The 27,739-nt window shown below is 40.6% G+C and overlaps 1 protein-coding gene across 10 annotated transcripts in view; it reads left to right on the forward strand.

Annotated features, from left to right (window-relative positions):
• The window catches only part of LOC138755773 (receptor-type tyrosine-protein phosphatase mu-like), a 1,095,616-nt gene that overhangs the window by 174,376 nt on the left and 893,501 nt on the right, over positions 1-27,739 (forward strand). Inside the window, exon 1 of one of the 10 annotated variants that reach the window (XM_069922362.1) lies at positions 4,248-4,400. The exons of the other annotated variants lie outside the window; for them this stretch is intronic. The gene's annotated coding sequence lies outside the window, so the exon portion shown is untranslated. Of the gene's footprint in view, positions 1-4,247; positions 4,401-27,739 lie in introns of those variants that run through there. 10 annotated transcript variants of the gene reach the window in all.

A 27,739-nucleotide genomic window follows, 5' to 3' on the forward strand; every position in this document is an offset into this window, starting at 1 on the left:
GTTAATGATCGTGCTATAACTTATATACTGCTCCACAACAGAGCAGTCCATTTGATTGACACCCAATTCACCACTTTAAACTCAGTCCCTCCACCTCCAGTGCAAGATGGCTGTGACATTGGCTATTTGCAAAATGTCATTTAAATTCTTGTTGAGGCTACTCCGACATGTGTCAAACCTGCGCCCAACTTAATCCCCTTCTAATTCTAAGTGCACGTATATGTAACGTGTGTGTAAATTTAAAAAAAGTTATTTGGTTCACAATTCAATCTCACTTCTCATTCTTTCATGTTTACTGGTTGCAGGCAACTCTTATACCGCACACAGAATTTAACATGTATAAAGTTCACTCTTTGGTGCACGAAAGGCAAATGTTTACCGCTCAGGAAGGTTCCCGTAGGTTTGCAGAGAGATGTGTTGTTCTCTCGTTTCTCTCTCTCTCTCTCTCTCTCTCTCTCTCTCTCTCTCTCTCTCTCTCTCTCTCTCTCTCTCTCTCTCTCTCTCTCTCTCTCTCTCTCTCTCTAGCAAACAATAGGAGTTAACCTTCCAAAACAGATGACCTGACTCATCCAAGTCAATGGTCTTTTCATTTCATGACATCATTTCAATTAACACCTACTTGTGAAATGTGCATAGCATTCTCCATAGTTTCTGTAAAGTCGCTGAATATCAATTCTTCAGTATTTCAAATAAGATCTGTTTTAAAGTGTGTCTATGTATGCAACCTATTCTAATTTTACCAATTTATCTCCCCAAAACATTCCCAAATATTCCATCACAGAAGGTATCCCTCAAAGGGATTTTGCAGCAGACAGAAGTAAATCATGAAAGTCTGTAGACACCGTGGTTGAAGAAAAAAACTGTTGGAGAAACTCAGCAGTGTACTTTATAGAGCAAAGATAGAGGTACATAACCAATGTTTTGGGCTTGAGCTCAAGATAATATATGAATTATATTGGTCAGCATCTGACAATAAAGTAATATAGTTCTTTATCAGAATCTTCAGCCCACCAAAGCAGGAAAGTAATCCATCAAAGACTTGTTATCAGTGAAATCTTCCAGCCCTTGGTGCTTCTCTAAACCTTGTTATTCAGTGGTTCTTTATTTACTGCAGAAATACACAATATTAATTACTTGAAAGACTGAGTGTTCATGTCTTTCCTCTTCTGGAAAAAGAGTTTAAATTGAGCCCTGACTAATAGCACATTTGTCTCCTTACACTGTCAGTTGAACAGATGCTAAGTTAAGTAACTTGCGATAATTTTTTCTGGGAGTGTGTCTAGGTCACGAGACTGGTTCTGGGTAATGGGCAAGGGTGTGGGACTAATTAGAAAGCATTTACAAAGTCCCAGCAGAGGGACAATGATTTAAATAGCCTTTTCCTCTGCTCTCATCCTCCCATGTCAAATTCAGCATTAAAATTACTCATCTTTGATATCACACCAAAAAGGATGGCTTGAGAAGGAAGTATTATTGGCTGTGTTGTGCAAAGTACGCTGATGGTCAAGAGTTGGGGAAGGAAGCTTCAACACATTACATCTGTCAGCGTGGGCGAGGTATGTGAGACCCAGTTCTCTCAGACACTTTAAACAGCAGGAATAGAATGGATTACTAATATTTGAACCATCCTCCATTGAACTGAAGCACAAGAGAAGGACTTAGGCCTGAAACATTGGTTATATTCTTTTACCTCCCAGGATGCTGAGAGACCTTCCAAGTTACTCCAGCATTTCTGTGTATTTGCTTGAACAAACAATGAGCCAGATTTACCTAGAATTTCTAGTACAGTTCATTTGTAGACAAATGTGGTTTGTAGTATACTCTTGCACAGTATGTCTTGCTTTCTCAGTAATATTGGAGAAGAAAGTTATTTCTTTTAATTTCAATTATTTATTGACAAATAAATGTCAAGGAAGGCTAAATGAGTCATGAACATAGATTCGAGTTCTTACATCGTAGCTTATGATGAAATAAAATTAAATACACCAATTTTCAAGTAGTTTATTTTGAATGTATGAGTAGTTGCAGCCCATGCTTTGATTTTAGATTTCTATTTCCTCTCAGTGCAGAGGGAGGCCATTTGGCCCATCGAGTCTCTGCCAGGTCTCAGAGCAATTCCATCCAATCTATTTGCCCACTTGTTACCCATTCAAATCCTGGTTCTCCATCTTCACCAGGGATAATTTGCAGCAGTCCATTACCCGTCCGATGACCATGTGTTTTCGGAAAGCGTGGGGGGGGGGGTGGTGAGGGGGGAAGCCCCATGGTCAAAGGAGAGCAGGGGATAGTACTGAAGTGCAGGATCGAACCCGGTCAACTGAAGCAATGAAGCAGCAGCACTGGTGTGTTACCTGCAACTCCCAGGGAGCACAACGAAATGTAAAATACCTATTTGAATAAATGTCCATTTACCCTAATGTCCGTTACTGCCCTTCAACCAATTTCCTGGACAGCTCATTTTTATCTAAGCATATATCTGGTAACTGACTTTATTGGCGTCCACTTAATTAACATCCATGCACATCTGGCACTGCCATCATCTCTTCAAAATAATTCATTTCTGTTCTCAGTATTCAAGAACACAATGGAGACATTATTTATTTTGCCTTTATCTTGATTCATCACTCTCAACATTCCTCGACAATTGTAAGGTAAAACATCATGAGATGGGAATGTGTAAGGAGTTACCCTGTACAGGGCTGTAACAAGAAGGGGAGGTGTCCTTGTACTCCTGTTAGGTAAAACATCATGAGATGGGAATGTGTAAGGAGTTACCCTGTGCAGGGCTGTAACAAGATGTGAATGCATCCTTGTACTTACAAGATAAGAGAGACATTGATGGATTGAGAGGCAGGAAGCTAGCAGGGAAAGGATAGCAACAGTTTTAGTCATTGGACAAGTAATGATATGATGATGTTCTAAGCACGTATCCAAGGGTATAAAAAATCACCATTTTGCTGATAACGGCAGAATGCATTCTCCGACTAACATTGTTAGTCGCAAGTGTTACAATCCGGTAATAAAGAACAAAGAACCCTGATTTCGACTCAGTCTGGTGTTTGTCTCACTCATTCATGAACAAAGCAGACCTAACAATTCCTCGACAATCGCCATCCAAAAACTTTTATAGACAACACCAAAAAAATATTTTCTGAAGAGATAGATAAGCGAACAACATTTCCTGACAGCTACCTGTGAACTACTTGCCAGACATCACTTGAATTATGTGTCATTCTGTCTTCTTTCTCATTATAATCAGTCTTATCAACCTTTTGCTTTTCTCCGCGCTGGTTGAAGTGCCCTCTCATCTGTCACTGTTCCATTTAATTTTCGGCTTGTCGGTGCCACTCTGAGCTTTTACTTCCCAGCCCTCAATTAAAATCAGCCACCAACTCTCCATCCCCCTACCCCTTCACCCCGAGCAGTGAAAATTCTGGAGCAAGTGGTGAAAAATCTGACAGTTTGCAAGCCTACCCTCAGAGTTGATAAGAGCATTACAAAAAAAATACAAGTAGTCATGTACTCTAGTTGAAAGTATTAAATTCCAGCCAGTCAGATGGGAGCATCCCTTCTCAATGGTATTGCAGAAGATCTTTTTTTTAAAATTTCATTTACTTTCAATATTATCTCAGCTGATCATCTCCATCAGAACTAATATTCTGTGCTAAGTATGTAAAAGTCTACCAATATCTTTCTTGAATATACTTGGTGATAAAGCCTCCACAGTCCCCTTTGGTATCTCTCAGTTACAGGGATGCAGACTTGGTCTGAACCTCATGCTGTGTGTGAGGTGTGTGGGTACTCTCCCATGACCACATGGTAGTTTGGCATGTGTTCTGTTTCCCCCGCCCCCACCCAACACACACACACACACACACACACACACACACACACACACACACACACACACACACACACACACACACACACACACATATACACACACACAGAACCATAGAATATTGTTACAGAGTTCTGTGTTGTGTATTGGCCTATGTGTTGTGTGGTTTTATGTTAAAAAGTGACCGTTTACTTAGAGAACCAAGGTGAAGGTAGACTGCTGAGAGAGTGGGAGACGGATTGAGCATGTGCAGAAAATGATCTAAAAATTTCTGGACTTGGATGATAAACCACCACTGGGTGGTGCTGTGGAGTGGAAGGAGGCCCAGAGTGCGAGTCATGGTCTGGAGGACAGTTTAGAATGTTGGGATTTCAAAAAGGATGAACATTCTGAAGGCAGCCAGAAGGATACGGACCAAGCCAGTGGTTCCTCTCTCTGCAAGCAACACAAGACAACTTCGAATTTTGTGCTCTCTCTCTCTCAAAGATCTTTTGGCTTCAGTTTACCAAACAAACTGAATTTTGTTTATGATCTTTGCTTCAGTTGAGATCGAAGTTTTGTGAGTCTTGTGTGTTTTATGTTTGTTTTGTGTCTACGTTTTTCTGTGGGCTGGTTGGAAGTGTAGCTTAGACTTTGATTATGTATGTTATATTTAGGCTGGGGAATTTATTAGTTTTACACTGTTATAGGGATGTGCATAGTAACCAGTGGGCATTGTTATAAAAGAGGAGGATTTTGAATTAAAGTTTGAAGGTGAATTTTTTGTTAATATAGTAATTGTTCATTTTTACCTCTGTGTGATCTGCCTTCTTTGTGGTTGCTGGTTTGATCTTGTAACAATATTATAACACAAAATACAAGCCCATCTAGTCTGTGCCAATCTATTATTCCGCCTAGTCCAACTGACCTGCACCCAGTCCATACATACCCTCCATTACCCCTCCCATCCATGGATGTCCAAACTTTTCACCATTTCAGCTGGCAGCTCGTTCCACAATCCCACTACTCACCGTATGGAGAAGTTCCCCCTAAAGTTTTACCCTTTCACCCTTAACCCATGTCCTCTGGTTTGTATCTCACCTATCCTCAGTGGAAAAAACCTATCTATATTTACTCTGTCTATCCCCCTCATAATTTTAAATACCTCTATCAAATTTCCCCTCATCTTTCTGTGCACCAGGGAATAAAGTCCTAACCTGTTTAACCTTTCCCTGTAATTCAGTTCCAGAAGTCCAGGCAACATCCTAGTAAATCATCTCTGCACTCTTTCTATCTTGTTAATATCTTTCTTGTAGTTTGGTGACCAAAACTGCCAACAATACTGCAAATTTGGCCTCACCAATGTCTTGTGCAAGTTTATCATAACTTCCCAACTTCTATACTCAATACTTTGATTTATAAAGAGAGATCTTGGAATAACGGTTCATAATTCTTTGAAAGCGGATTCTCATGTAGATAGGGTGGTGAAGAAGGCTTTTGGTATGCTGGCCTTTATAAATCATAGCATAGAATATAAGAGCTGGGAGGTGATGTTGAGACTATTCAAGGCATTGGTGGGGCCAGGTTTGGAATATTGTGTGCAGTTCTGGTCTCCAAATTATAGGAAGGATATCAATAAGTTAGAGAGGGTGCAGAGAAGATTTACTAAAATGTTGCCTGGATTGCAGTATCTAGAATACAGAGAAAGATTGAGTAGACTGGATCTTTATTCATTGGAGCGTAGAAGGTTGAGGGGGGATTTGATAGAAGTGTATAAAATTATGAGGGAAATAGATAAGAGTGGATATGAACAGGCTCTTCCCTTTGAGGGTAGGAGAGATTGGAATGAGGGGTCATAAGTTAAGGGTTAGGGGGACAAAACTTTAGAAGTAACTTAAGAGGAAGCTTCTTCACTCAGAGAGTGGTGTCTGAGTGGAATGACCTTTGGAAGAGGTGGGTAAAGCAGGGTCAATTTTATCATTTAAGTGGAGGTTGCATGCGTGCATGGATGTGAGGGGGTTGGAGGGTTATGAGCAAGGAGCAGGTGGGTGGAACTTGTGGAGTTCACTTAAATATGTGTGGACTAATAGGGCAGATATGGCCTGTTTCCATACTGTAATTGTTATATGGTTATATGCCAAAAGTTCTCCTCACAACCCTGTCTACCTGTGACACCACTTTCAGGGAATTATGTTGCTGTATTCCTAGATCCATCTGTTCTACCACACTCTTCAGTGCCCTACTATTTACCGTGTATGTCCAACCATTGGTTTTTCCTTCGAAAATACAACAGCCACGCATGTCTGCATTAAATTCCATGTGCAATTTTTTAGCCCATTTATCCAGCTGGTCCTGATCCTTCAGCAAGCTTTGAAAGTTTGCCATGCTGTCCACAACATCTCCAATCCTTGTGTCATCTGCAAACTCACATTCTGAAGATTGGCTGCAGTCAAGTTACCTCTCAATGTAGGAAAATGACATAAAGAATCAAAGGGGGAGTTGAGGGGGATATGTGCAAGATAAAAATTTTCAGGGGTACTGAGAATTATGGATGGGGGCTCAGATTAATGGGATTGCTCTGTCAAGAGGTGACATTGATCCAAGTGGCTTTCTTCATTATCTTTTCAATTCCTAAAAATTAGCACCAATGGGAGGAGAAATTTCCTCTCACTTGTTGTTAATGGCAAACTCTTTAATTGTGGGACTGTGATCCCTGGTTTTAGACACCCCAGTCAGGGAAAGCATTGTCCTTGTGTCTACCTTGTCAAGTCCTGTAACCAACAAGATTGACTGCTTGCTCATTCGATGGGGGTCTCGAAGACTGGATTGGGGTATTGGGTGTGGGGGTCACTGGGTGAGATTATGATAGGTTAGTCTTTGCATCTGGCTCCTCCTGGCCCTATAAACAAGAATGACCTTTTGGATCTCTCTCCACTTTGCAGTCAATTATGCAACCTTAAGCTCTTTATTTTGGACACCAATAAACTTGTTTTGAATATTCAAAATGAGACTATATAAAATTTGAAAGCTTCATTATACTATTACCTTTGTATTAATGTGAGACATTCTAACGTTGCCATCTAATCCAGAATGCTATTGACATGAAGGCCTAATTGATAGTGTTTGGGTCTTGCTGCTCTTCCCCTGCTGCCAATCCCACTGTCCCACCTCACCCTCCCTTGATCTTGTATCTCCATGGAAAAAACATTGACCCTCTTCCCCCTCCTCTGAACTCTCTCCCCTCCCTCCAAAGAGTGGCCTCCAAAGATCCTCTCTGAGCCCAAGCCTGGCCCTGACCCCAACCCTTGCCCTCTGACCTCCCTTTCCTTGATGATTTCTGGGCCTGTCATTGGTGTTGAGCACTTCTTCCCCGATCTCCACCTCTGTGCCTATTTCTTTAGCAAGAATTCTAACATCAAACCAATGATCCTAACTCACATCTCCAACATTCTTCTTTCCATGGATCCCTTGTTCTGGCCTTTTACACACTCTTCCTTTTCATTTCCAATTGCAGCTGTGATGTCAACCTCTTTAATGCTGCACTCCCATAGCCCACACCAAACACACTGCTCTCCACTCACTCCACACTAATCCAGAGTTGTCATCATACCTATGAACAAGGTCGAGGCTGTTGTTTGGCGGACTGACCTCTACCTTGAAGAGGCCAGACAACAGCTCTCATACTCCTCCATTTTGCAGTCCTGAAGCAGAGTCTTGACCCAAAACATTGATTGACCATTTCTCCCACAGATGCTGCTTGGCCTGTTGGATTCCACAAGCAGTTTGGTTTGTTATCTTTATTCCAGCATCTGCAGACTTTTGGTGTTTCCATCTACTATTGGTTCTTTACTTTGTTAAATCACGTACAATGTTATTGCCAGCTCCTGGAAAATGGAAGTCAGTATTTCAACACAAACATAGAGTGTTCGTGCAGATATATTTATCTCCATTTTTTGGGAGATGAAATCAGTTTAACATTAACCTTACATGGAGCCTGCTATCCAGCCATCCATCACCTGTCAAAATTCTTGTGAACTGTTTGTTGGAAAAGCATTGATTCAATAAATAATTTCTCTCCCTCACCATCCAATCCAAATGCTGATAACCAGATTATATGGTAGGATACTTGTCTTAAGGGAGAATTTTATTCTATGAAAGTAAAAGTCTGCCAGACACTGTGGCTGAAGTAAAAACACAACGCTGGAGAAACTCAGGTGGTCAAACAGTGTCCTTTAAAAGATAAAGATACATAACCAACACCCTTCATCAAGGTATGGATTTTTAATTTTTAAGGGGTCTAGGTGAGAGTCGATGGCCAAGGCAACACCATTTAGTTCGGGGGGGGCCTGCCTACATTTTAGTTGATGAAGGGCTCAAGCCCAAAACATTGGTTATGTTTCTTTATCTTTGCTATATGAAGTACACTGTTGACTTGGTGAGTTTCTCCAACATCGTGTTTATATTTTATTCACATAACATATGGGTTATGTGAGATACAAATGATCTTTCACCAATGATTAATGTTAATAGTTTATCTATGATAATATAGGTGTGATCAAGGACAGGCAGCCAGCACTATGAGAAAGTTGTGGCATCTTGAAATGTTCAAGTCAGCAGTATATTTTCTTCTGTTTTGTACAACTTTGGAGGCTTCTTACCTCGGCTATTTGAATGGGAAAATGTAAATTGGGGACGTTTTGCAAAATTTTTTGAGGCAGTCAGGTCCTTCATCACAAATGTAAAATGTCAAATTGTTGCAGATTGTGGTAAACTGGGTGACTGTGGAGAATAAGTTATTGAGAATTTGAATCAAAATTCAAAACTTAATGTTCATAATTTAATCAAAGCAGGAAGGGAAAGGATGGTCGCCATGCTGTCTATTTTTGGGAAATTTAGACATTTCGACATAGACAGCATTATAACAGGCCCTTCTGGTTCACGAGTCCATGCCCAGTCAATTACAGCCAGCTTACAAGCTCAGTTCATTTTTGTTTGAAGGATGGGAGGAAACTGGAGCTCCTGGAAAAATCCACGCAGACACGGGGAGAACATACAAACACCTTACAGACGGTGGGCGCTGTAAGAGTGTTGCGCTAACTGCTATGCTAGTCATGTCACCAGAATTCACATTAACGTGAATTTAATGGGTATGAATCGAGAGAGCAAGAGCAAGAAAGTGGTTTAAAGTCAAAATTTGGCTTGGTTGTGGTGTTACTGAATAACTTGATAGGCTTGAGAGGTTGACTACTTCCTCTTTGGTTTCTGATTGAAGTCAAATGTTGTATTTTCTTGTGGAATTTGTGAAGACCCTTTTTGCGAAGAAAACAAAATGGGAGCAAATGACATTTGCTAAAAACGAATGGCGAAATATGCACAGAGCTCAGAATGTCTTTGACGCAAGGCAAGGTATTCAATTGTGCTGCACTGAGAGGTTGTCAATGCTGGTATCTGGAGCACAACACAATCGGCTGGAGGAACTCAGCAGGACAGGGCTTCATCAGTGGGAGGATGAGAATAGTCGAAATTTTGTGCTGCAGTTTGCAAAGCCACAAATAATTTTCTTCTTTCTGTCGTCAAGCCTTGATGTAGTCAAATGATATGGGACCACGCAGTGTGAAATAATTTCCACCACTTACCCTTTTCAGAAAATGTATTGTAAGTCTCATTAGTATTACCAAGTGTAAAATAACGCCGGTTCTCCTGAATACTGCAATTATGAGCTCCATATGTCACATTACTTAGTTATAAGCCTCGGATTCTCTGTTTCCTTGCAGTAACTGAGTAATATCATGAATTTGTAACCATATTTCGATAAAGAAATTCAAGTTTGCCTGGACAACTTCTCATCTCTCTCCGACAGAGAAGTTCCAATCTGGGCTGACGCTCCAGGACTTTTCTTTGTAAAAAAATATCTTTTTCAATTAGTCACGTTATAACCTGTTAAATGATTACTTGATTATTTCCTTTTTTTGTTTGATTGTTTATATTTTCTTATATAAGTCTTTCTTTTGTATATTTCCTTTTCCACTTTACCTCTTTATATTTAGATAAATATTGCTTCTCATTTTATATTATTGTAAAATTTAATAAAAATATTGAAACAGGACACTCCAGGACTGAGGGAGGATGGCGGTGTTGTTGGTGTATAATCCATGACTGCAGGAAATGCACCCATATCTCCTCCCTCACCACCATTCGGTGACCCACCCAGTCCTTCCAAGTGAAGCAACACTTCAGCTATGAATCCGCAGGGGTCTTCTACTGCATTCGGTCTCCTGTTGTGGCCTCCTCTACATCGGAGAGATTGGACACAGACAGGGAGATTGTTTTGTTGAGCAGCTTTGCTCTGTCCACTTTATGCCCAACCATTCCAATTCCACATCTCATTCCCACACCTTCATGTCTGTCCATGGCCTCATGCACTGCCAGACTGAGGCCACTTGCAAATTGCAGGAACAACACCTAATATTCTCCCTGTGAAAGCTTCAACTAGAGGTTTTACAACCTTACATTTCATTTAATAACCACACTTTAAGGTTTAACACAGGCTACAAATCTTTAACAGCAAAACTTTTTTACAGCCAAACCTTTTACAGCTTGTGGTCAGATAGAAGGCACCATCAAGTAGGATCATTACTTAAAGTTGATACTTTGGGAGAAGAAAATAACAATGGTGTTTATTCAAGGAAAACAGATAGGTCACTTAAAGGAAGTGGTGAGTGAGACACGTGATTGGAAGTCATGTGTTTCTGACACTTGAAGAAGCTGCATTGATTAATGAGCAACTGGAGATCTGCAAGACACAGAGGTGGGGTGACTTTGTGTGAGGTGGACAGTTTTTCTGGTTCTCATTGTCAGGAGGATTGTTGAACCACTGTGAATATTGTAATGGTCATTTTTATTGACCCATACCTGGGTAAAGGAAGCAGGAGGATTCCTGCATTTGGATCATGACCATTCTGATGGTAATTTTGTCTGGTCTCTGTGTGGGTTTTTGGAAGCCTCATGAAAGTCATGTTTTTGTCATGAGTTGTGTTGTGACAACCATTCGTATGAAAGGACATTTCTCTAGAAGCAACTTGATGAGGATTCATGAGTTTTGACAGTCTGAAAACGCACTCTTCCTTCCTTCGTGATCACTTCTGTACATCAGTTTAAATGTTTGAGATTCAACACAGGATTTCTAAGACTGAACTTTGAATTGACTTTGTAGAATTTTGCCATTTAGATAAGTTGTTATATTTATTAATAGTTATTAACAAATATATATGGTCTGTGATGTAACAGATGGCATTAACATCCACCTCTCCAGTTTCTATTAACCCCCTTTCCCGAGTCTCGCTCTTTTCCTATCCTTCTATCTTATTCCCTCCAGCTCCCAACTCCCTTCCCTTCCCTACTTATTCAGAGAGCGTCCTGCTCCCCCATCACTTCTCAGATTTTTTTCTCTTTTACCCTCCCACTGATATCAGCCTATTTTCCTGTGCTCCACCCCTGCCCCTTCTTCCCGCTTCTCCTCTCCTCCCCTCACCTTTTTATTTCAGGTGCATGCCTTAATTTTTCACGTACCTTGACATAGGGCTCGAGCCCAAAATGTTGGTTATGACCCTTTGCTTCCCAAAAATGCTGCAAGACCTGTTGGGTTTCTCCAGAACTTTTGTGTGTTAAACTACAATCCCAGTGTCTGCAAACCTCCCTGTTTAACACGTTTGCTCTCTCAGGTGGATGTAAAACAGCACTATCTTGAAGAACTATGGGGGCAGCAGTTATTATTGATGTTCTGGCCTCAACAGACATTTGTTTCAAGCAAGACCATGGCAATTATGCAAAACAAAGTCCTCCATTTAACTCCACCTCTGCCCCTTGTTACCATAGGAAAGCTGCCAATGCATTAAAGGATCCATCCCAGCCAGTAATATTCTCTTCTCCTTGATCTGTTGGACGGAAGATCCATGAGCTTGAAAATGCAATCCCCACTTTCAACACATTTTCTTTCTTGCTGCTACCAGACTCTTGGAAGGACCTTCTTGGTTAAAGATATTGCCCTTTCACTGTTTAACTCTACATCTTACACTTTGTCCTAGAAATGCTATTTCCTTGCTGGGGCCTCAATTCTGTGAGGGGTGCTTAACCAAGTGGCGACTCTGTCTTCCTTAAGGTAGACAAAGTTAAAGAATTTAATGGATGTTACATTCTAAATGTCATATTACGTGACTTTGGTGTGCTGAGGAAGCAACAAACAAGCACAAAAACTTGAAAGACTGTGGAACAGGGTTTATTCAGATAAAAGTCTGAACATCAGTTCATGCTTCGGTGGCTCCCGTGCAACTGGCTCAGGAGGGGCCAGCTCAGCTTGGCTGATTGACAGCTGGCCAGGTGGAGTCAGGTCTTGGGTGGTCTTCCTGCAGGTACAGAGATCGTTCCCTGCAGTAGGCTGGTGGTCGTATCACCACGTTGACACTTTGCACCTTTTACTTGATTTATTGCAGCACTATGTCTGCACTTTGCTTTATTATTGCACTGCCTGCTGTATTTTAGTTAACCTGTCTGGAGAACACATAAAACATCTTGGTATAAGTGACAATAAACAATTCAATTTGAAATGTAAGGTGGATTTCAACTTCCACTGACCTTTCAGGCGATGAGTTTCAACCCTCCTCTGGTTAAATTCCTTTTCACCACTTGTTTTAAATTTGTCCGTGATGGTGACCTCATTTATTAAGGGAAATATCACTTTCCTATTCATGCTTTGTAATCCATTCAACTAAATATTTCAAAGAAAACTATTACAGACATGGCAGTCTCTTCAGCCCTGGAAAAATACTTCTAAATCTCCTCTCACTCCACTCTAGCACCTGCACACCCTCCTAAGAGCGTGTGGTGTCTTGTTGTGATTTAAAAGGTGTCACCTGGTACTTGAGCTATATTGTTGAGAGGAAAACCATACCTTGATGAAAAGTTCAAGCCCAGATCATTGGTTATGTATGTTTATCTATCTTTGCTGTTATAAAGTACATTGTTTGAACTGCTCAGTTTCCCTGGCTTTGTGTTTTTACTTGAGGTATATTAACTGCTTTACCTGTTACCTGCCCTAAAACCTGTAAGGATTTCGTACAAAATGTGGCTCTTGCAAGCTGTTGGATATTGTCACACTTTGTATTGTCATAGGTCAATGGTACTCAATCTTTTTTTCCCCACTCACATGCCATCTTAAGTCATCCCTTATTAACCACAAAACACCTTGGCAGAGATTAACCACCTATCATAGGTGATTTTTCACACATTTTGCTATCACACAGAGTGCCTGTTGCAGTGGTCCGCTTGGTTCCTTGTAACATCCACGTTGCTTGCTCCATTTCCTAATTTTGTGCTATTTCCAGTGTTGCTTCCCTCTGCCTTCAGATCTAAGCCCTTAGTGCCGTGGTTTTCAACCTCACACACTACCTTAACTAATCCCTTACTAACCGCAGAGCAGCTTTGCCATAGGTGCTCTGACGTTGGTAAGGGATTACTTAAGAGGGAAGAAAAAAGGGTGAGAGACACTGCATTAATGAATTTCAGACACCCATGGTGATCTCAATATTAACCCCCTTTCCCGAGTCTCTCTCTTTTCTTATCCTTCTATCTTATTCCCTCCAGCTCCCAACTCCTTTCCCTTCCCTCCTTATTCAGAGAGCGTCCTGCTCCCCATCACTTCTCAGATTTTTTTCTCTTTTACCCTCCCACTGATATCAGCCTATGACATCTTGCCTATTTTCCTGTGCTCCACCCCCTGCCCCTTCTTCTCGAGCCCAAAATGTTGGTTATGACCCTTTGCTTCCAGAACTTTTGTGTGTTAAACTACAATCCCAGTGTCTGCAAACCTCCCTGTTTAACGCGTTTGCTCTCTCAGGTTGATGTTCCCAAAGGAACTCCGATTGTGTTCCTCCGTCCGGAACTGACAATATCACCATCTTTATTTCATGTCTCTGAGCTTTGTTAACAAATCTATTGCATGGAGCTTTATGAAATATCTTGTAAAATATGCATGTACGATATCAAACCACTGCCTTAATTGACCTTAAAATAAAGTACAATCAAGTTAATTGAACATAAATATAAAAAGAGAGGTGTTGGAAATGCAGTGAAAAGATAACAAGAAGGCAGTAGATGCTGGAAAATTGGAGCAGCACACAAAATGCTGGAGAAACTCAATGATTTAGCCAGCATCCTCAGAAAACAATAGATGGTCAACATTTTGGATTGGAGTCCTTTCATGCTTGCTGCTGTCCTGCTAAGTTTCTCCACCATTACAACATTTAGGCAAGGTGTTAGGGGAGCAGACACGACGTTTCTGTGCCGGGGTTGTGTGTTTCCTTCCTGTCACTTGGGGTTAATGGCAGAGGTCGACAGCATCGAGTCCACGCTGCTGAAGATCCAGCTGCGCTGGATGGGTCACATCTCCAGAATGGAGGACCATCGCCTTCCCAAGATCGTGTTATATGGCGAGCTCTCCACTGGCCACCGTGACAGAGGTGCACCAAAGAAAAGGTACAAGGACTGCCTAAAGAAATCTCTTGGTGCCTGCCACATTGACCACCGCCAGTGGGCTGATAACGCCTCAAACCGTGCATCTTGGCGCCTCACAGTTTGGCGGGCAGCAACCTCCTTTGAAGAAGACCGCAGAGCCCACCTCACTGACAAAAGGCAAAGGAGGAAAAACCCAACACCCAACCCCAACCAACCAATTTTCCCCTGCAACCGCTGCAACCGTGTCTGCCTGTCCCGCATCGGACTTGTCAGCCACAAACGAGCCTGCAGCTGACGTGGACTTTTTACCCCCTCCATAAATCTTCGTCCGCGAAGCCAAGCCAAAGAAGAAGAAAGATATGCATCTGCAGAAACCTCTGGAGAGAACAGCTGGGTCATGGTCCATTTCAGTAAAAAGAACGAAGGAAGAAAAATGCATACAATCCTTTTCAAATTTTAAGGAGGTGGAAACAAAACGTTTGATGCAGTATCTCAAAGGTAGTAATCTTTAGATCAGTGGTTTTCAAACTTTTTCATTCCACTCACAGACCTCCTTAACTCATCCCTATGCCATCGGGGCTCTGTGATCAGTAAGGAATGACTTAAGGTGGTCTGTGAGTGGAAAGAAAAATTTTGAAAACCACAGTTTTAATCGTACCTAATTGACTCGTTATGTGCATGGTTTCAGAACTCCAAAGGAAATGGACCAATGACAATTTTTCCTCAAGCAAAATATTTCAGTAACAATTGAGTCTAGAACAGAGATTCTCAACCTTCCCTTCCCACTCACATTACACCTTAAGCAATCCCTTACTAATCACAGAGCACCAATAACATAAGATGGGTTCATGAGTGGAAAGAAAAAATTTGAAAGCCACTGGTCTAGATTATTCTCTTTATCATCTACTTGTGAAAATAGGATGGTAGATAAATATGTGGCTGAACATAGAGAACAAGACAACAGGAAGGTGGGACTTGTACACAATTGCCGGTTTACTCTTGAGCAAAGCTAGGAACAAAATCCTCGTGGGACAGTTTACTGGTGCTCTGTGGAGAGGTTAAAGTAATTTCAAAGCCAAAATGATAATGTGCTGGAAATCTAAAATAATGTGCTGGACCTTGTTAACTGTTCAGGCAGCAGGTATGGAGAGAGAAACATTAAGAGTTTAAAGTTTGCAATTTTTTTAGACTGCAATGTCGGGAAAATTGCTGAAAAAATTATCATAATTACAGCCTGTGTGGTTGTTCACGCGGTACTGCAAGTGCCTGAGTGCAACAGTCCCGGTGGTTGGACATGCAGGAGAGTGAATGACTAGCAACAAATTTTTCCAGTACAATTTACATTTTGCAGGCTTACTCCAAAAAGTTGTAGGGGTCCTGCAGGATAAATCGCGGGGCAGGAATTGACTCCAAATTCCTGCACATTCCTTTTTAGACTGCCCGTGTAACGGCAAAATTCCTTGATTGTGCCGTTACATGCCTGCAGTCTAAAAACCATAAGTGATAGTTCATTGGGACTGAGAAAAGTTAGAAATGGAAAGTGTGGCAAGTTTTGGGGAAGGGAAGGGGAGTGGAGTGGGGATGTCTGCATAAGGAAGAGGGAGAGAGAAGAACAAAATTTGTGGTTCTGGTCAATCGCAGGCCGTCTGTCCCCAGGAGACAAATGAAAATGGAGGAGGACAAATAAGGGAAAGAGATCGTGAGATGCATACTGGAGAGGGCAAGGTATTGCAGATGCTGAAACACTCAACTAGTCAGACAGCGCCTGTGGAGAGAGAGGCAACAATACCATTGCAGCTTCATGACCTTTCATCATTGAGCTCTGATCCAGAATGTAAAGGTTTTCTTTAAATAGTCGAATTAAGAGTGGACTATAACTGGAAGATGAGATTCTGTTCTTTCAGGTTACATTGGAACGGTACATGAGCAAAGAATGAATTCTAAAGTGTTTTTTTGTTGTTTAAATTTTTGCTGGCTCCCCTTGTATCTCCTTATAACAGGTGGTTGATGCTCAGGGCAGACTTGGTCAATTGAAGGGCACTCTATTGTCGCCACAAAATCCAGTCCAATTAATCATCTTATTAATGAATTAAAACCCTTCCAGTTTGTCCAAAGTCTATAATGTACTTACGTGCCAAATTTTGTTTGCTGACACACTTGTGAAGAGACTTGAGTCATGTTGGAGTTGCTGTGTAAATGAAAGCAGTTCTTGCTATTAAAATAATGACCTTTATCCTGGTTTGCACTGCATTTTATGGCATTCAGTTGATTCACAGAATGTAATTTTCAGGAAAACAAATAAGATTTGAAAAGCCAGCCATTGTTAAAGAATGATAAAGGGCCAATGTACAGATATGGGGATTAGAAAGAATAAAAAGATGGCTTATCCTTTATCTGTGCCTTTGTTGCTGGGGCAGGATGTGAGGATGTGAGGAAACAGCTGGAAATGCGATTGAATTAATGGAAAAAAGATTAACCTTGGAAATCAGGCTTCAAGCATTTCTTTATCGCAATCAGAGAAAGCCTTTTCAGATTAGAGACGATATTGAGACTAACTTTTCCATTCTGTCTGAAAGTGCAAAAGCTGACAGCCACAGTGGGCATAATCAAATCGAGCTTCAACTTGCACTGGGGAGCAGCAATGCAGAATTTGACAAAACCCGTCCTGTTTCCCAAATGGATTTAGCAGTAAGATTTTGGGTTGAAACAGACAGTGGATAGAGAAGACATCAAATGATGGTTTTAAGTTGCCTGAGATTGCTTTGTGGTTTCGGTCCTTTGGGATGACACTAGGGCAAGATGGTCATTTAAACAACATGCCTTGTGGAGGATGATTTAGCAAAGAGCACTCTTGCAGTTCACTGCATAGAAGCTGAAAGATACATTCAAGGTTGATAAAATTGAGCAGGTAGAAGACCACAGAGGGAAGGGGTATGAGTGTGCTTTTAATGTTATGTAAGGTGGGAGAAATCTGAGGATTTCAGCTCCCAACTGCACCGAGTGTGTCAACTGTTTGGCAGCTGCTGCCTGACTCATACGAGTTGTTCCAAATAGCTTGTCGGCAAACTGTGTGCAACATGGCTGAGAGAATTGCAGTCGCCCTGGTCCTTTCATGTCACGTGCATTTTCATGGGAGGGGTCTTAGAAGGCTGTGGGAAGATGAGGTGAAAACAGATACAGTGAAAATTTTAAAAAAACACAGTAGTTGGAATATTGAAATAAAATCATAGAATGCTGGAAACTTTAAGTGGGTGATTTATATAGCGGCTGTTCCACTTTAGAATACTGTAAAGCTCTAACTGACAATTCTGTGTACTCAATGTGAATGCATGGCAGTTAGTATGTACTCTCTGAGTACCTGTAGCACCTATTATCAACGTGAGCGCCACGCCCACAGTTCCACAGGTATTGAACCCTCAAGTGTGTTCTGCAGCTCAATTTGATCGTGGCCAATTATGTCCCTCAATATCATGGTACACCAGAGCCTCCATCACCAGACTTCTAAACAACAAACTCCATCGGAGACTAATTTAAGGACCAAAATAGACACCATGGTTGAAGAAAAAACACAATGCTGGAGAAGCTCATAGGTTAGTCTATTTTATGGAGCAAATGTGTCTGTGCTCTAACAATAAACCTGAACTTTGATATCTCAACTCTCTTTCCATACCCCAACTGCCTTTGAGGCCAACAAATGTACAGTACAACTCCAATTATCCAAAATCAGATCGTCCAAAAATCTCAGTTATCTGAAAGTTTATGGACCTGAAAAATTTCAGAAAAAATGAGGATATCCGAAACAATTAAAAAATTCTCATTTATCCAAATTTTTTTGGAACCGAACTGAGGTCACAGGTTGTTTTTTTTTGGTGTGAATTAATCATTATTTCATGCTTAAAAAGCCTTCCTTCCCTTGTTGTTTAAACACTGTTACAAGTCATTTGCTGCTGGGCTGTTTTTTTTTTAAAAAAAGAACAGTTTTCTGAAAATATTGTTTATCCGAAATAGGCCCAGTCCTGACCATTTCGGATAATTGCAGTGGTATTGTATCTCATTCTCTTCATGCAGCAAGTGAGAATTTCTTGTGCAAAAAATATACTTTATTTGTGTTAAATTCGTAACAAATTATATACAATACAGGAAAGAAACTGTTCAATGATAAATGTTCATCATTTCCATCATATCGTGTAAATTATTTACAAAAGAATTGTTCGATAACTTTTACATGGTGATAATCATCTCATCACAGTACACTTTACATTTTATCTTCTCTCTTAATGCTCCATTACCACTGCTGTGGCGCCTTGCTTTGCCTCCCCCCTCTTTGTTGGTTTAAGGAGCTTCCCCTCAGTGTCAGCCCCTCAGAATCCAGTTATTGGTGGGGGGGGGGGGGCTCTAAACTGTTCTCCTTTCCTACAGTGCCCTCGCATTGGCTGCACCAAGCCTCAGTGCGTCCCTCAACATGTAGTCTTGTAGCCTGGAAATGTGCCAGTCGGCAACAACCCTGGACCGACATCTCAGTATGCTGAAAATTCAACAGGTTTTGGGCTGCCCAAAGGGTGTCCTTCACTGAGTTGATGGCCTTCCAGCAGTTCTGGTTGTTGGCCTCAGAGTGTGCCCCCCGGAACAGTCCATAAATCAGGGAGTTCGCTATCACACTATTCCTGGGGATGAAATGTGACAGAGCCCCCTGCATCCCTTTCCTTGCAAATCTACATTCAGCAAAGAGGTGGGAGATGGTCTCTACCCACTGCAGCTCTCCTGCGGACAGCGTGCATTGAGGGTATGTTCGGGTCATGCAGGAAGGGTCTCACTGGGAGGCTCCTCTCACTACCAGCTAAGCCAAGTCGTGCTGCTTGTTAGTGAGTCCTGGAGATGAGGTATTTCACCAGATGACCTGGATGGTCTGCTCAGGGAACCATCCCACTGGATCCATCAAGTCTTCCTCTCTCTTTTTCAGGAAGTTCCGTACTGACCACTGCCTAATGTCCTTGTGATCGAAGGTGTTGTCCTGAAAAAAACCTTTCTACCAAGGTTAGATTGTGCAGCAAATTTCAACTTACTATGACATTGCACGGCAACAGGGCCAAACCTACCCTTTGCAACACCCAGGACAGGTAGAACCACAGCACATAGCTGCACTTGGTGCCCTTATTCCTTGGTTCCACACACAGCTTGATGCAGCCACACATGAAGGTGGTCATCAGGATAAGCGCCATATTGGGTACACCCTTGCCCCCATTTTCCGGTGACTTGTACCTGGTGCTCCTTCTGATCCCATCCACTTTGGAACCCCAAATGAATCTGAACACTGCTCTGGTGACTGCCAGGGGCAGGTACGGGGGATGGGCCTCACCTACGCCACGTACAGTATTACCGAGAGCACCTCACACCTGATGACCAAGTTCTTCCCTATTATCAACATGAGCGCCACGCCCACAGTCCCAATTTTTGGTGGACCTTAGTGATCTGTTCTGAACAATTGGTAGTGCACACCTCAGCTCTTCCAAACCAGGTCCCCAGGAATTTCAGCGAGTCAGTTCTGGCTGTGAAGAGGATGGTGGACCGGTCAGGCCAGTTAGCAAAGAGCACTGCCTCACTTTTCTTTTGGTTAACTCTGGTTCCCGATGCAAATTCAAATTGCCCTCACATGCTGGTCAGTCTGCAGTCTGATCATGTGTCCGTGATGTTGTCCATGCACAGGGAGGCCTTGACCTGCTGCTTGGCAACATCACTCCTCTTATGCCCTCATCCTTCCTGATGTCTTCGGCAAAGGGATCTATACAATAAACAAACAAGATTGGAGACAGAGGGCAGCCTTGCAATTTTAGCACATGTATGTTGTATAATGTATATGACAATAAGTTACAGCATCATCGTTACTGGGTGCCTGGTTAGAGAACACAGTTAATTCGCTGGACAAGGAATTGTACTCTGAGCTTTCTGACTTTTCACTGAATCATGGCCATCAGAGATGACATTTGTGGAAGCTTATTGCAGCAACTTTGTTGATTCAAGATGGTCTGTGCACTGACCACGCAGATGTATACGCCTCAGTAGCGCAACAGATGCTGCACATGGCCACTGAGCCCATGGCATCCTGTCATTGCCTCATTTCACCTTAATGGGCACGGGAAAAGATCACAGAAAATTACATTAATCGGCGGGACAAAAAAGAAAAACATATGAAGGTCAAAGTAATTAATTAATTAAATTTCCTCAGCATTTACATCTCTCTGTGCCCATGAAGGGAAGATAAAACTAATTCTGAAAGCCATTGGGAGTGAAAGCAATTTCCAACAATTCATGACCTTCCTCCCTATTTCCAGGAATAAATGATTAGTTAAAATAAGAACTTTTGAGCAAGTGTCAATTACATCTGGAAATTGACAGCGAAAAGTGCTCTGTAAAAAATAACCTTGGATGCAAGATAATGGTTTTAATCTTGTGATCTGAAATGTGTTTCCATTTTGTGATTCTGCTTTCTCCATATTAGCTGATAGAATGTTCATAACCTGGCAAGAGACTGGCTAGAGTACTTCACACAACTGTAAGATAATAATTAATCGGGCAGAGTTTTATTAGATAGATATCTGATACTTTTATCGTGAAGTCAGAGGTCTAATGGGAGTAACTTTGGAATCTTTTACAAGGCAGAATCTAAAACTGATGAAGACAAACTTAGGAGAAAATTATTAATAGAAAATATCAAAGAATTAAACTGTCCTCAGGCTGAAATGTACACTGTGAGCTCTTTTAGTGCAATCTGTGATGGTCACATTATTACTTTTAATATCCATGTCACTGCCCCTTCATAATGGAATAATGATTGGAAGAACACCAAGTCTTTGTTCAGTGTCCTTTTGCAAGCTCCGTCTCTCCAAGATGTATTGAACTGACCTAGTTGTGACTAGTACACAAAAGTGCTGGGGAAACTCAGCAGATCCCACAGCATCCATGGGAAGTAAAAAGCGGTCATCATTTTGGGCCTGAGCTCTTCTTCAGGCCTAAAATGTCCACTACCTTTTTACTTCTGATGGATGCTGTGGGATCTGCTGGGTTTTGTAGTCAAAATGCAACTCAGGAGGAACTCGACTGCTCTCATAGCGCCCATAGGTGGTAATGTTTTGGGCCTGAGCCCTTACTCAAGGTAGGAAGAGCTCAGGCCTGAAGTGTCAGCAATATATCTTTGCCATGTATGGATACTGTGAGATGGGCTGAGTTCTTCCGGCATTTCTGTAATCTGCTGAGTTTCTCTAGCTTTGCACTAGAGCCCAGCACCTGCAGATGTCCTTAGTTACCTCCTAGTTATGAGTAACTGAGACTGAAATTTGGCTTTCTTTCCTTTTGTTTAGTCTGTTTCAGGGATGTGAATGTTCCCTACATTGTCTACCAAAGAGGAACAAGAATCCAACATGGCTGAAGTCTTGGTGTGCACTGAGTTACCTGATGTCAGCTGAGGATGTGGATGAGGCGGCTGATGGTGGAGTTGTAGGAAGGGACGTAGGCCAGTGCTAAAATACTCTCTCCCAAAATAGAATTTCTCAGTGTTGCTCATTGTGGAGCATGTGAAGAAGGCTCCTTTTGGTGAGCTTGTGACCATCACATACTGGTGTATCCTCAGAGAAGGATAATAGTATGCTAGAGAATTTGATACCATTTTGGTTTTCTTCTGTGTTTGATCACATAAAACTCTGGTGTCATGTAAATGAAAGCTAAAGAAGAAGTATCATTTTTGATACTTGGCTAGTATAGGTACACGATCCTTTATCCGGAACCCTTGGGGGACAATGTGTTCTGAATTTCGGATTTTTCCGGATTTCGGAAAGTCAGATTGAAGCCCACCCGAATTGTGCTGCCGTATCCACCCCCAACCCCTTCCAGTCTCCCTGCCGTCTCTCCCCACCCCCACCCCCCTCATCCGCCAGACTCTCTACCTACCTGCCAGATTTTGGAACTTTCCGGATTTTAGATGTCCAAATAAAGGATCGTGTACCTGTAATCAGTATTGCCATTGATGCCACAGATTTACACGTTCCTACACTCATTCAGTTATCCAATCAGCTTTACCTTTTTTCTTTCTATTCCTTTTACCCTCATTATCTGGCTATCTTTTAAATGTTAGCTGGACAGAATTTAATTTCTATGGTTTAATAATGTTAATTGATGAAAGCAATTTTATTATTAAAAAATCATAATTGCACTATATTGGGAGTATGGGAGAGACAATTTCCAGTTGATAGTGTACTATTAAAATCTCGATGCCTAACCACCTTTACATAGACAACAAAATCAATTCATAAACAGATAATGTTCATCTCAACAGCTGTATATAAGAGTAGATTTGGCATTTACATTATGTTTGTAAGAATAAAACATAGAAAAACACAAAAAAATCTCATTTTTGTAAAGGTTTCAGTTCTGAAAATCTTATTCCAGCAGAGAATCTAGTCTATTTTAACAGGTTTATCTGATGGTAAATTTATTAATTATTTCTGATTATTAATGATGAAAACCTATTTTGTTGACTCTTGAGCACAAGGCAAAAACTGATATTTATTGGTGTTTGCTCTTGAAAAATTACACCTGCCAAACCTCGTGCATCTATAACATTTTTCTCGCCGACTCCCTGAGCTATTAAGTTCCACATTCTCACTGCTCTTTTAGTAAACAAGTCACTATTGAATTTTTATCAGTGACTGTCTTATTTATAGCCCAACTTCTGGAATTCTCTGCAAGCAGAATTTAAATTTGTTGGCTTCTCGTGGGTCATCTGTGTCTTTAAATTTTCAAGGAGAAATTTTGAATGCAGTTCCATATATTCACGTTACACTTATAATTTCAGGATATATTGGAGGGTCCAAACCCCACCTAGACTATCAACACGACCCATTGCAAAGGTTCCTGGTCTCTTGTGAAAACATCTATCCTATCTCGCCCATTTGTGGTTTTAAAAAAAATCTCCATCAGGGTGATTCTCAGTTCTTTTCCTTTCTTGAATCAGTTGCATAGTCTAGTTGGAAACAACTGCCATTGTTTTAACCTGAAGTTAAAATGATCATCAGTCAGGGGAGAATTATCACAGGAATGACAGTACTAATGTCCCTATAGTCTGAGACTCCAGAGTAAATCTGGAGGCGCAGTTAAAAGTAGAGACATTGTTACCATAGTACCAAGTTACTTAGACCCTAAACATGGAAAAATATACCTTTTGCATTAAGGGAAGCAGTTTGACTGGCCAGTGAAGAGTTGAATGTCCAGTTACAGTAAGTGAGTACCACTGTTGAAGGGTTTGTCCAAAAAGGTGGGATTATATGAGGAAATGCTGCAGGTTGGAAAGGTGTGGTGTTCTGGTGGGGAATGATCTGAGCTCTAAAATCTGTTAGAATGGCAAGGCACTCTTAATTTATGGCTGACTTTGAAAGGCCTTCTAATCAAGAAATATAGTTTCAAACTGCTTCATCAATCCCCTTGGGTTCACCCTTGGTATAGGAGCAACTAAGTCACACACTGCAAATAACGGAAGGCTTAATTCAGCCACTTTAAAAAAAAAAATCTGTAACAGGAGTGGAGCATTATATTACTGCGGGCAGCATTGTTGATGTAACAGTTCGCGCAACGTTAACCAGCAACTCTGGTTCGAATCTGGTGCTGTCTGCAAGGTGTTTGTATGTTCTCGCTGTGTCTGTATGTGTTTCCTCTGGGTGCTCTGGTTTCCTTCCATTGCACATAAACATATGGGGGTTGAAGGTTAGTTGGTGTATTTGGGGGGGGGGGGGGAGCAGGCTTGTGGGCCAGAAGAGTTTCTTGCCGTGTGTCTAAATTTAAAAAAAAATGGTGATCTAATATGGAAATTAAAACTGCACCAGACCTATAGAATTCTGTCATTCTTAGATTGCTGTAATTTTAAAATATGTATTATTGTCAAATCTCCAAACTGAAGGAAAGCAAATGCACAAGCCTCTTTGAGTGGGATAATCATTGAGATGTAATTTTTGTGATCAATAACAGCTAACAAGGTGCCAGTCATGGTTCAGTTGGTACTCGCTCAGCTTTAAGTCAAATGATTTTGTGTTCAAGTCTATTCCTGCTGACGTGAAAACATAATTTTGATAGGTGCTCACTGGAGTATTGAGGGAATGCATTGGTGCTGTTTCTATCTTGTTACCAGTGAAATATTAATCCAAAGTAATTTTTAAACATTGTTGTCTAGCATCTGAGAAAACAGATAATCTGGTATTGATTGTTTGTGGGCTGTGGGATCTTGCTGTACTCAAATCAGCTGTCACAATGGTTGCATTAATATAGAGACTGCATCAAGGAAAATGCTTCACAAGATCATAAGAAATAGGAGCAGAAGCCGGACATCCGGCCTGTCGAGTCTTTTCCACCATGGTTGGTTTTTTTAAAAATGTTTATTTTTCACACTATGAACCATACTGACCAAAGTACACACAAACATTTCTCTCTAGAATATACAGTGCCATTTTCTTCCCTTTCCCCCCCTCCCTTCCCTCCCTCCTTCACCCCCCCTCCCCACCCACTCAACGTTCAAACTATATGATACATTAAACCTATTAAACAATGTCGTCACTTAATAAAATAAACAAGAAATTTTTATCTTTTACTTTTATATACTGAGTCCGTTCATTTTGTCTTCTTCTCATTCTGTCATTTTAGGGGGTGGAGGTCCGCGGTAGGACTTCTCTGTTGTGTTCCATGTACGGTTCCCAAATTTGTTCGAATACTGTGATGTTATTTCTTAAATTATATGTTATTTTTTCCAATGGAATACATTTATTCATTTCTATGTACCATTGCTGTATTCTCAGGCTCTCTTCTGATTTTCAGGTTGACATAATACATTTTTTTGCTACAGCTAAGGCTATCATAATAAATCTTTTTTGTGCTCCATCCAAATCGAGGCCAAGTTCTTTATTTCTTATATTACTTAGGAGGAAGATCTCTGGGTTTTTTGGTATGTTGCTTTTTGTGATTTTATTTAATACCTGGTTTAGATCTTCCCAAAACTTTTCCACTTTCTCACATGTCCAAATTGCATGTACTGTTCTTCCCGTTTCCTGTTGGGTCCCATTTATTTAAATGTTGGGGCGTGGTGTAGAGCCTGTGTAACCAATTATATTGTATCATGCGTAACCTCATGTTTATTGTATTTCTCATAGTTCCGGAGCACAGCTTTTCCCATGTTTCATTCTTTATCTTTATGCTTAGATCTTGTTCCCATTTTAGTTTGGGTTTACAGCTTGTTTCCTCATTCTCTTTCTCTTGTAGTTTGATGTACATGTTTGTTATAAATCTTTTAATTATCATTGTGTCTGTAATCACATATTCAAAATTGCTTCCTTCTGGTAATCTCAGCCTGCTTCCCAATTTGTCCTTCAAGTAGGTTTTCAGTTGATGGTATGCAAACATTGTACCGTGAGTTATACCATATTTGCCCTTCATTTGTTCAAAAGATAATAATTTATTTCCAGAAAAACAATTTTCTATTCTTTTGATCCCTTTTCTCTCCCATTCTCTAAAGGAAAGGTTATCTGTTGTGAAAGGGATTAGTTGATTTTGCATCAATATTAGTTTTGGTAGTTGATAATGTTTTTATTTCTTTCTACGTGAATCTTCTTCCAAATGTCTATCAGATGGTGCAGTACTGGTGAATTCCTATGTTGCACCAGCTTTTCATCCCACTTTATATAGTATATGTTCAGGTACCTTCTCCCCTATTTTATCTAGCTCTAATCTGGTCCAATCTGGTTTTTCCCTTGTTTGATAAAAATCTGATAGGTATCTTAATTGAGCTGCTCTATAATAATTCTTAAAGTTTGGTAGCTGTAAGCCTCCTTGTTTGTACCATTCTGTTAATTTATCTAGCGCTATCCTCAGTTTCCCCCCTTTCCATAAGAATTTCCTTATTATTTTCTTTAGCTCCTTGAAGAATTTCTCTGTTAGGTGAATTGGTAACGATTGAAATAGATATTGTATCTTTGGGAAGATATTCATTTTAATACAATTTACCCTTCCTCTCAGTGTTAGTGGTAAGTCTTTCCAATGTTCTAAGTCATCTTGTAATTTCTTCATTAATGGCTGATAATTTAATTTGTATAGATGGCCTAGATTATTATCTAGTTGTATTCCTAGGTATCAAATTGCTTGTGTTTGCCATCTAAATGGTGATTCCTTCTTAAACTTTGTGAAATCCACATTATTCATTGGCATTGCTTCACTTTTATTTGCGTTGATCTTGTACCCCGATACTTCTCCATATTCCTTGAATTTCTTATGTAATTCTTTTATTGATATTTCTGGTTCTATTCAGTATACTATGTCGTCATCTGCAAATAGACTGATTTTATATTCAGTTCTGCCAGTGGTTCTATAGCTAACGCGAACAGTGAGGGAGATAGTAGACATCTCTGCCTAGTTGACCTGCTTAATTTAAATTGGTTTGATATATATCCATTTACTGTCACCTTTGCCAATGGTCCCTTATATAATGTTTTAATCCAATTAATATATTTCTCTGGTAGGTTGAACCTCTGTAGTACTTTGAATAAATAATTCCATTCTACTCTGTCAAAGGCTTTCTCTGCGTCTAAGGCAACTGCCACTGTTGGCGTCTTGTTTCCTTGTACTGCATGGATTAAGTTAATGAACTTACAGATATTGTCCGTTGTTCGTCTTTTCTTAATAAATCCAGTTTGATCTAGTTTTACTATTTTTGGTACCACAGTCGGCCAATCTGTTTGCTAATAGTTTAGCTATTATCTTATAATCTGTGTTAAGTATAGATATTGGTCTATACGATGCTGGTGTTAGTGGATCTTTCCCCATCTTTGGTATTACTGTAATTATTGCTGTTTTGCATGAATCTGCCATGTTTTGTGTTTCCTCAATCTGGTTCATTACTTCCAAGAGAGGAGGAATGAATAAGTCCTTAAGTGTTTTATAGAATTCTATTGGGAGTCCATCCTCTCCTGGCCTTATATTGTTCGGTAGTTTTTTTTAATATATCCTGTATTTCCTATATTTGAAATGGTTTTATTCATTTATTTTGCCTCTCTTGCAATTTTGGTAGTTCAATTTTAGCTAGAAACTCAACTATTTTATCTTCTTTCCCTTCGTTCTCAGTTCGATATAGTTGCTCGTAGAATTCCTTGAAGTTTTCATTGATCTCCGTTGGGTTATATGTAATTTGTTTGTCCTTTTTCCTTGATGCCAATTCCGTTCTTTTAGCTTGTTCTGTCTTAAGCTGCCAAGCTAGTATTTTGTGCGTTTTTTCTCCTAGCTCATAATACTTCTGTTTTGTCTTCATTATGTTCTTCTCCACCTTGTATGTTTGTAGTGTTTCATATTTTATTTTTTTGTCCGCCAATTCTCTTCTTTTTGTTGTAT

The sequence above is a fragment of the Narcine bancroftii genome, chromosome 2, assembly GCF_036971445.1.
Source record: "Narcine bancroftii isolate sNarBan1 chromosome 2, sNarBan1.hap1, whole genome shotgun sequence".
Classification (NCBI taxonomy): Eukaryota; Metazoa; Chordata; class Chondrichthyes; order Torpediniformes; family Narcinidae; genus Narcine; species Narcine bancroftii.